General features: G+C 44.2%; 1 non-coding gene across 1 annotated transcript; it reads right to left on the reverse strand.

Annotated features, from left to right (window-relative positions):
* Window positions 1–3,802: 3,802 nt before the first annotated feature.
* On the reverse strand, window positions 3,803–3,909 carry LOC128052941 (U6 spliceosomal RNA). The gene has a single exon (XR_008199891.1). It is a non-coding gene; the product is annotated as a U6 spliceosomal RNA (small nuclear RNA).
* Between the last annotated feature and the right edge of the window lie 5,549 nt (window positions 3,910–9,458).

Consider the following 9,458-nt stretch of genomic DNA (forward strand, 5'->3'; position numbering starts at 1 on the left):
CTGCCAGGTCCTTCTTTACCTGCTGTACTCCAGCTAGGTCTCTGAGGGGAAGTACAGAGCCTTCCAGTGTAAAAGAGAGGATGGGAGGCCTGATTTCTTGGCTGACTTCCCACAGGCTCCATGCTTTTTGGGAGGCCAGGGCCTTGCCTTGTTCCATCTGTGGTCTGGCACCCAGCACAAGGCTTAGCACAGAACATACACTTCAAACAAGTGTGTTAACTCAGTGAGTCCACAGAAAGGGGCTGTTACAGTGCATTTTTAAAAACATATTTTATTTTTCAGATTTACAGAAAAATTTAAAAAATAGTACAGAGTTTCCATATACCTTGCCCCCAGTTTTCTCTATTAACATCTTATATTAGTATGGCACTTTTGCTATAATTAATGAACCGATACTGATCTATTATTATTAATTAGGGTTCAGATTTCCTTGTTTTATGCTTATTTTTTTCTGTTGTTGTTATTTCAAGATCCTGTCTAGGACACCACATTATATTTAGTCATCGTGTCTCCTTGGGCTCCTCTTTTTTTCTTTTAAATGATTTAGTCTCAACTTGACGTTTTTAAAAAAGCTTTTTTTCAGTTTTACTGAGGAGTAATTGATATATATATATAAAATATACATATATCACTGTATAGATTTAAAGCATACAGAATAAAGTTCTGATTTACATATATTGTAAAATGATTGACTTCCCCGGTGGCTCAGATGGTAAAGCGTCTACAATGTGGGAGACCTGGGTTCGATCACAATGAGTTTAGATAACATCTCTCATCTCATATAGATATGATAAAGAGAAAAAAAGCAACTTAAAAATGTATAAATGTTACAAGAGACAAAGGTTTAATACCTCCATTCTTCCTTTTCATCCTCTCCCCAAAACTTTGCCATACTTCAAATTATATCAACAACTAGTGTTGGCATCATTATAAGCATGCAAATATTATTCACTGTAGAACCCATTAGAATACTGTGATTACACGTCCCTATTTTTTAATTGACACATAATTGACTTGCAACACTGTGTTAGTTCCCGGTGTATAACATGGTGATTTTATACTTCAATACATTGCAAAATGCTCACCACAGTAAGTCTAGTTACTATTAAGTATGTCACTGCATATTATTATAATATGATTGTCTATAATCTCCACTCTGTACATTTTATCCCTGTGACTCATTTATCTTGTAACTGGAAGGTTTCACCTCTTAATCTGCCCCCTCCTTTCACTCATCCCCTCCTTAGGTTCATCTTGACTGTGACAGTTTCAGGCTTTCTTAGTTTTTGATTACCTTGATGTTTTGACGAGTACTGGTCAGGTATTTTGCAGAATGCCTCCATATTGGACTTTAATATTTGTCTCATGATTAGACTAGGCTTATGAGTTTGTAAGAGCATGATCTCACATATATAAAGTGCCACATCGCATCATTCTATCATGCCAAGCATTCATACTATCAACATGATTTATCATTGTTGATGTTTACCTTGATCACCTTTATTGAGGTAGTATACATCAGGTTTCTCCATTGTAAAGTTATTCTTTTCCCCTCTTCCTATACTGTAGCCTGGAAGGAAATTGCTATCAGAAACTATATTTCATTTTTAAGCTATAATTATGCTTTAATAAGTAGCACCCTAAGTCACATCCACCATTAATTAATTGTCAAGACACTCTAAATTGGAAACTGAGAGTCAGGGAGTTTAAACTGTATTCCCAAGGTCATATAGTTAATAAGAATGGAGATAAATTCAGTTTCATCTGAGTCTGCAGTCTGACCTACATGCCCTTTTTATACTGTTATCCTACAGTACTAAGCCACTAAATTTTTAACATGGTCTTATAAGTGTCCTGGGTCTTGCTCCAGTGAGAGCTAAATGGAAGCCTAGACTAGCAGAACAATAATTTACCATCTACACTGTCCTTGAAAACAGATTAACATGCAGATCTAGTCTATGCACCAACATAAACCTCTTTATGTCCCTCAATCCCAACATCATGAGCAAGAGTCCAAAACTCACATCAGCTCTGCTTGGGAAATCAGACTGCAGCTTTGGCAACCTAGCTCAGCTACATAACACATTCAAAGCTGAGAGGAGTGGGAGGACAGAAAGTGCTTTAGGATTATTTTCAAGGGCATAGGGAAGGAATGCAGTATAACATCCCAAACTTCAAGTGACTCGAAGGCCCAGAGGCAAAAAATGACTCACCAAAGGCTACACAGGGAGATACTGACAGAGCTGGAATTAGAAATAATGTCTTCAGTTTGGCACAGGTCTGTTTTTATTTGGGACAAGCGCTTCTCAGAAGGTGCGAAGTTATGGCTGATCATTGTGTGCACTTCGCAGACTTCATTGTTAAGAGCAGGGTCTGAGAAATGAGCTTCCCATCACTGGTGTGCCATTGTCTTCATCTGGTGCCATTTGGAGGGCAGTATTGGGCCATATAACGAATATCCTATGAGCCTCATCTGTTCTCCACGAGAAAAATCCTTAGCCTTCTAGGTTAGCCAGGACTGACAGGGGAAGAAACCACACATCAGGGTATATAAAAAGTTTGGAAGCACCAAATAAAAAGGAGGAGATTCAATGATGCAAAATTTTCTATCTGCCCTTTTAACAAGGAAAACATCCTGTTTCTCACTGAGGCTATTTCTAGAGCTTGGATGAGGACCAGTGAGACACAAACAGCCCTGTGGTCCATATGACCACAAACAGAAATCAGGTAACATGCATTGGACATGTTTCCTTTTACAGGGTTCTATGAGATTACAATATCAAGGACTACCATGATAAATTAAAGATATCAAACACTGTTCAGAGAAGATAGTAGATTCTTTTTAAAGTATTTGTGTAATAATAAACTCCATAGTGACAAACATTCGTGGAGAAATTTCTCTTCTATATCATCTCATGGGTATCTTCCAGTGAACTTGACAGGACTATCCCTATTTTACAGGGGAATAAATTAAAGCTTAGGGAAGTTAAATGTCTTGCCCAAGGCCATGAAGTTGAAGCTGGATTCAAGATTTCAACTATGATCTTTTGACAATTTGATGGTGATTATCTTTGTTTCCTATATCTGTTTGTAACACACACCTGTTGATTCTACATAACCTAGGTATTTTAATTAGGTAAGAACTGAAGAAATAGTTTTAGCAGATGGATGAGATATTCTAATTCCACAAATTGAAAACTAAAAAAGAGACGGAGGAGCTGAAGGAGTGTAGGTGAATTCTTAGGGGAGCTTGCTGCCTTACGTGTGTGTCTAGTCATGTCCAACTCTTTGCAACCCTATGGACTGCAGCACACCAGGCTCCTCTGCCCATAGGATTTTCCTGGCAAGGATACTGGAGTGTGTTGCCATTTACTCCTCTAGGGGATCTTCCTGACCCAGGGATCAAACCCACAGCTCCAGAGACTCCTGCATTAGCTGGCAGGTCTTTACCACTGAGCCACCTGGCAGGCCCAAAGTGTTAATATCACACTGTTGCTTTAGAGAAGGCCCAAAATGCCAGATACACCAGGGAACTGGCTGAGGAGGATGAGAAGAATAAGGTATAAGAGAAGCTACCACAGGGATGAGGGGAGTTTTAAGATGGCAGATAGAGCAGGGAGAGGTCTTAGATTTACACCCCTACCCCTCTTTGAAGTTTTCTCTGCCTCCCTCAGGCAGACCTCCTCTGTCTTCCCTCTGTGCTTTCTTCCCTACTTACTCTGGATAGCTGTTTGCCCCACAGCTCTTTTTTGTCAGATAGAGATTTTAGTTTATTTTTTTAATTGGAGGATAATTGCTCTACAAAAATATGGACTGCTTCATGAATTTGCGTGTCATTCTAGCACAGGGGCCATGTTAATCTTCTTTGTATCATTGTAACTTTAGTTTAAGTGCTGCCAAAGCAAGCGCACCATAGCTGCTTTCACAGGGGTTTTCTCTCGCATTCTATGAGCTCCCCGAGGGCAGGAGTTGGTCTGATCCATTTCCACCAACCTAGCACTGCCTTGCATTGCACAGTGGAGATATTTGATGAGTGCTGGTTAGATGAACAAATGAATAATGAATGGATGACAATTGATGAGATGGATTGAAGTCTATCTTCTTGGGACTTTTCTTTGTGGGGTAAATCTCAAAGTTCTCTTCAAGTATAAATATAAATACTATGTAGAAAGAATCTCCAGAAATAACAATGATGTAGGAACATGGCATCCGGTCCCATCACTTCATGGGAAATAGATGGGGAAACAGTGGAAACAGTGTCAGACTTTATTTTTGGGGGCTCCAAAATCACTGCAGATGGTGACTGCAGCCATGAAATTAAAAGACGCTTACTCCTTGGAAGAAAAGTTATAACCAACCTAGATAGTATATTCAAAAGCAGAGACATTACTTTGCCGACTAAGGTCCATCTAGTCAAGGCTATGGTTTTTCCTGTCGTCATGTATGGATGTGAGAGTTGGACTGTGAAGAAGGCTGAGCGCTGAAGAATTGATGCTTTTGAACCATGGTGTTAGAGAGGACTTTTGGGAGTCCCTTGGACTTTGGGGAGATCCAACCAGTCCATTGTGAAGGAGATCAACCCTGGGATTTCTTTGGAAGGAATGATGCTGAAGCTGAAGCTCCAGTACTTTAGCCACCTCGTGAGAAGAGTTGACTCATTGGGAAAGACTCTGATGCTGGGAGGGATTGGGGGCAGGAGGAGAAGGGGACAACAGAGGATGAGATGGCTGGATGGCATCACGACTTGATGGACGTGAGTCTGAGTGAATTCTGGGAGTTGGTGATGGACAGGGAGGCCTGGCGTGCTGCGATTCATGGGGTCGCAAAGAGTAGGACACAACTGAGGGACTGAACTGAACTGAACTGAACTGAGGAACACAGTGGATCACTAGCTCAGTGGGTATGAGAAGGTTGTTCAGTCGCTAAGTCATGTCTGACTCCTTGAGACCCCATGGACTGCCGCACACCAGGCTTCCCTGTCTTTCACCACCTCCCAGATTTTGCTCAAACTCAAGTCAATTGAGTCAGTGATGCCATCCAACCATCTCATCCTCTGCTGCCCCCTTCTCCTCCTGCCCTCAATCTTTCCCAGTATCAGCGTCTTTTCCAATGAGTCAGCTGTTTGCATCAGGTGGCCAAGGTACTGGAGCTTCAGCATCAGTCTGTCTTTTAAATATTCAGGGTTGAGTGGGTAGAGAAATCCTTTCGATAATGGATCAAATGGATACAGAGAAGACAACACCACCATGACAATCAATTTTGAGGGACAATGATTGAAAGAGCTGTGTATTGAAGCAAAATATAAAATTATAAATTATAAAATTATAAAAATATAAAAAATTATAAAATAATAAAATTATAGCAACAGATGGAGAAAATACAAAAAATGCAAATGATATTTTAAAAGCCTAAATTCTGAGTGATAATCAACTTCAAAGTGAGAAACCAAAGGACAGGGAGGATTAAACAAGGAGGTCAGTGGAAGAGGCATTTTGCTTCCTCCCCAGGGAGGGCTACACCTGGAAAGTGACCCCTGCTCACTAAAGGGCAGATTCTGAATGTGAGACAAATGAGGGTGTTTCCAGATGACAAGCAAGTTCTATTGGCCAGTCAAGGAAGGCCACCCATACTCCCATTTTCAAGACTACTTTCTGCTTAAAAACAAACTAAAGGAGCTCTCCTAGTATATGCTTTCCGGAGAAGGTGATGGCTCCCCACTCCAGTGCTCTTGCCTGGAAAATCCCATGGGCGGAGGAGCCTGGTGGGCTGCAGTCCATGGGGTCGCGAAGAGTGGGACATGACTGAGCGACTTCACTTTCACTTCACTTTCATGCATTGGAGAAGGAAATGGCAACCCACTCCAGTGTTCCTGCCTGGAGAATCCCAGGGATGGGGGAGCCTGGTGGGCTGCCGTCTATGGGGTCGCACAGAGTCGGACACGACTGAAGCGACTTAGCAGCAGCAGCAGCAGCAGTATATGGTTTCTGGTAATAGACGTGACCACAGGCTCAGCTCACCTTCCCCGTTTCCATTCCCTCTCCAGGCCCAAGAGTCAGCGATGAGAAATGAGTGGAGCATGCAGGGAGGAGGGGCAGGACTGAGGTTTCTCAGAGAACCTTGCTGGGGGGGAGAGGAAATAATACTGGCAAGAAAAGCCGCCCTACTGTGCGTTGGGCATGGCACAAAATGTTTTTACTTTGCTGATTTTAGTCGCTCAGTCATGTCTGACTCTTTGCGACTTCACGAACTATAGCCTGTCAGGCTCCTCTGTCCACGGAATTTTCTAAGCAAGAATGTGGAATGGGTTATCATTTCCACCTCCAGAGCATCTTCCTGACACAGGGATCAAACCCGCGTCTCCTGCACTGGCAGGCAGATCCTTTACCACTGAGCCGTCTGGGAAGTGCCTTCTCAGGTTACAAACCTTCAATGCTTCTCATTGTCTAGAACAGCACTCTGACGATGGAAATGGTCTGTGTCTGCAGTGCCCAACACAGTAGCCACTAGACATATTTGGCCATTGAACACTTGAAATATTGCTTTTACCACTGAATTTTTTATTTTATTTGAATTAATTTGAATAGCCTCAAGTGGCTAGTAATTACCATGTTAGACGGTACACGTCTAAAGTCCTACATCTTTAGACTGACACTGAAACCCAGACCTAATACACAGTGACAGCCCTTCCCCCTCAATTTCAGATGTGTTATAACTTGGGGTTAAGCCAGGACATGTGATGTCAGCAAGCAGAAGGGAAGGGAAGAGAAGATATTCTTATGACTTTAAGTAAACTCTCTTCTAGGTCCAGCTACACCTCTCTTGTGCAGGCACCCCATCCTCCCACCCCCTGACCCCTCCACACCACCTTCTCTTCCCTCCCTGTCACAACATGGCCTTGTTCTGTTGGCCTCAGCCAGACTTTGGACTCTGTCCCACCTCCGCTTACCTCCTATAGAACTGGATGCTGTTGGTCTTGGCAACAACCTTGAGGCTACACTTGTTCCTCTACCAGTGCTAATTAGTTATTGAACAAACAGCAAGAGAGCCTCAGGGTAGGCCCACATGCAGGACTTTCAGACCAGGTGGAACATGTCAAGATGTAATGGAACTTCTGCTGTGAATCACGTCTGGAGAATGAAATATTAGAGAGAGCCAGATCCCGGAACACATGAGGGAAACAGGAGAATGGAGGGCAGTTCTCCTTGGAGCCTCCTCGTCTTTGCAACTTCACTGGGAGGCAAGAAACCCTCCTGTGGGTGGGCAGGGGCAAGGGACTGCTTAGCTAAACCTCCCTTTGCTCTGGGTTTTGCTCTGTGGGTCGATGGAACCTTTGCTGTTGATGGAAGCTTTATGTTTGTGGATGGTTCAGGAGAGGTGAAAGTGATGAAGATTCCTCTAAAATGTGGAACACCTAATACGGGACAGGAAATTACAGCCACGTGGGCTGCCTGGGGTCAGGGCTCACCTCAAACACACTCCTAATCAGAGGAGCTGCAGCCCAGAGTGGGGAGGCCCCTTGCCAAGTATGTGGAACATGTTAGTGGCCGAGGATTCTGGGCCTTTGAATCCAGAATGCCTTTATTTATTTATTTATTTTTTCGCTATAGCATAGATGAGCTTTTTAAAAAATTAATTTATTTTAATTGGAGGCTAATTACAATATTGTAGTGGTTTTTGCCATATATTGACATGAGTCAGCCATGGGTGTACATGTGTTCCCCATCCTGAACCCCCCTCCCACCTCCCTCCCCATCCCATCCCTCTGGATCATCCCAGTGCACCAGCCCTGAGCGCCCTGTCTCATGCGTTGAACCTGGACTGGAGATCTGTTTCACATACGATAATATACATGTTTCAGTGCTATTCTCTCAAACCATCCCACCCTTGCCTTCTCCCACAGAGTCCAAAAGACTATACATCTGTGTCTCTTTTGCTGTCTCGCATATAGGAACCTGGGGTTCCTTGACTCCCAGGCAACTGCTCTTCCTGGTGTAGCTAAACAACAGAGGGAATGCACAAGAAAACACAAGCTGGGATTTCCCTGGGGGTCCAGTGGTTGCGAATCCACCTGCCAATGCAGAGGACACCGATTCCGTCCGTGGTCCGGGAAGATCCCACATGCTGCAGGGCCACTGAGCCCATGGGCCACAGCTCCTGAGCCTGCACTCTAGAGCTCGTGCTCTGCAACAAGAGAGGCCGCTCCAGTGAGAAAGCTGGTCATCACAACTAGAGAGTAGCCCTTAGTTGTTGCATTTAGAGAAAGACTGTGTGCAACAATAAAGACCCAACACAGCCAAAACAATAAATTAAAAAAGAAAACACAAACTGACTTTCTTTCTTAATGGTCTCCCCTTCCATCCTTACAAATGTCCCTTGCAGAGAGAAGGGAAATTGAGCAGTTTGCCATCAGCTCTGAGGGTGTCACGCCTTCTCGATGGGGTGGACTGGGACAAGCTCAGAAGTGAGGGGCAAATGACCTGAAGACAAGCCCAGATTCTTTCCACATTTTTGCTCCTGATTCTCAGCATATTACTTAACTTTCTGGGCTTCAGCCTTCATATGTGAAGTGGGGCTGGTAACCCTGATCTCGCAGGCAATTTATAGGGGTTAAATGAGATGATGGATATATGGTACCTAATTCAACAGCTCCGTTTATCAAACTGAGCAGCTGCCCTGTGCCTGCTGTCAGGATTCAGAGGTGCCACCTAGATGCCTGGGAGGTGGCAGATGTCCATTATGGTCAGTTGGTAGGAGAAGGTGGGGGTGGGGATGCCAGTGAAGGCATCCCTGACCCAAGCAGTGGTCCTCACCCCACGCACCCTTGCTCCAGGTTGGGCTGAGCTCCTGCTGCCTCTGCCCCTTCCCCTCCCACCAGTGAGATGTTTTTATTTGCTCCGTGTGTTGTTTTGTTTATAAACCTGGGCTCCTGGGAGAAGCCAGATCCCAAAGCAGGTCCTAGATGTTGAAGATCAGCCCTGAGGCTGACACAGGAGCCAGGCCCCACTGGGGAAAACATCAGGCTGCCACACCTAACGGGCCTGTCCCAGCTGCCCTGCCCTCACGCTGTTCTAGCTTCTCCTCCGTGCCCGGCCCTGGGTAGAAGGCTGCTGAAGCAAAGGAGACAAGGGTCCTGCCCTGGAGACCCTCAGGGGTTCTCAGAAAACACCTGACGGCCATTACACAGTGCCGGATGTTTGAGCTTTGACAACAAATCTCATATGCTTATTTGAGGATTAAATTACTTAAAGCAAGACCACAAGAAAAACTCATTATGTTACAGAAAGGGAAAGACAGAAGCTATACAAGCAGCAAGAAGGCTTGGAATCCAGCGTTTTGGGGGGATGTGCTGGAATCCACAGAGATGTGTAAGACTGCATCCCTGCCCCCTAAAGCTCTTAGGTACGTTGAGGAAGAGAACATGTGAATAATCACACCACTGTGTGAGTCCTGCAGGAATA

Source organism: Budorcas taxicolor, chromosome 8 (assembly GCF_023091745.1).
Source record: "Budorcas taxicolor isolate Tak-1 chromosome 8, Takin1.1, whole genome shotgun sequence".
Taxonomy (NCBI): Eukaryota; Metazoa; Chordata; class Mammalia; order Artiodactyla; family Bovidae; genus Budorcas; species Budorcas taxicolor.